The sequence below is a fragment of the Cyprinus carpio genome, chromosome A22, assembly GCF_018340385.1.
Source record: "Cyprinus carpio isolate SPL01 chromosome A22, ASM1834038v1, whole genome shotgun sequence".
Taxonomy (NCBI): Eukaryota; Metazoa; Chordata; class Actinopteri; order Cypriniformes; family Cyprinidae; genus Cyprinus; species Cyprinus carpio.
In genome coordinates this window covers 607,517-608,945 of record NC_056593.1, presented here as the reverse complement: position 1 = coordinate 608,945, position 1,429 = coordinate 607,517, and the positions used below count along the sequence as shown (strand labels likewise).

Here is a 1,429-nt window from a genome sequence, read left to right as displayed (position 1 = left end):
GTAATATTTTGTTTTAAAAAGCTCTAAAAACTATAAAAATGTTTTTATTGTGAGCTTCGTGGTGAGGCTGCCTGTAGCTGATGCAGCCCGGTGATTTTTCTCTCGTCTTTCATACTGATTCTGCCCAGACATCAATTATTAATGAGATCCACAGGCTGGTAATAACAACATATGTTTCGTTTAGCTTGTCGAGTAATGAATGAAATAATGTATTTGTTGTCCGTTCTGCCCGAAAAACATCACCGTGTTCTGGAGGCCTTAGAGCAATCGATGTGATGTTCAGCCCTTAGAATAAAGAAAAATCTCACAAGCACTCATAAACACTCATTTCATCTCACAATATGTTCTTCTAATTGTTTTTGTGTTGATTCGTAAGTGTTTTAATGTAAAGGCTGTGGTTTCTGTGGCATGTAGACTTTTTCCCTTCAAGTTGTTCAGAAGTCTGCGCTGTCAGACAGGCTGCAGCAAATATTTCATTTAACACTCTGAGACATCTGAATATAGCTCATGGTATGGTTCTAGTTGGTGGATTGTGTTACTGTGGCTAAGTAATATTTATTTTTTAAAAGGTGCTGCATGAGAATAAATTCTTTTTGTTGTGAGCTCATTGACACTGCACGCAGCTGAGCAGGGGTGGTGATTTCAGATATGTATACGCAAATATATAAAATATTTCCCTTTCACACACTACAGCTGACAAACATCTGAATTTTAGCTCTTCAGTTGTGTTCTAGTGTGGTGGATTGTGTTAATGTATCAACCCACAATGCTAGCCCTTTATGCGTGAGTTTGGTGTTTCAAGCTGAGACCCCAGCGAGTTCTTTTCAATGCGACCGTTATTTAGAGTGTACCTTATGTGTTTCCATGGCGACCGCGTCATGCTTGTCATGTGACACACAAAGCCAAAATAGATCTGTATGACGCATGGACCCAAGCTTTTATTTGGTTTTTCCTGTTTTTTTATTCAAAATATTCTGAAACATACTCACTATATTATGGGTATATCTGATATTCTGATTCTGAAATATGTGCAAGTAAATATATTTGAGTAGTTTAAACACTTTTATGTCGACCCGTTGGTTGATCTATACCGGGTGATGGTATACATGTTAGTTAAGCTGAATCTGAGCTGTGGGATTTACAGCACCTAGGTATGCCTCCTCGAAACCGTTAAAGTATATTCTCAAGGTGAAGCTTCGGGGAGAAAGGCCAGAATAAACTTTATAGTTACCTACAATCTTTATATGATATCAATTGAAACAATAGTCAGATTATATTTGTGGGGTCATTATTGCCGTTTCATAGACATCAGCGTGTATTTTCAAACTGTAAATGTATGTTTTTGCTAGTACTTATGGTGCAAATATCTGAAACCTAAAATAAGCATTATATGGTTGAAAACATGAATATTTGTGATAATATGTCAGCA

General features: G+C 36.9%; 1 pseudogene; it reads right to left on the bottom strand.

Moving 5' to 3' along the window:
• The window catches only part of LOC122134941, a 46,610-nt pseudogene that overhangs the window by 5,151 nt on the left and 40,030 nt on the right, over window positions 1-1,429 (bottom strand).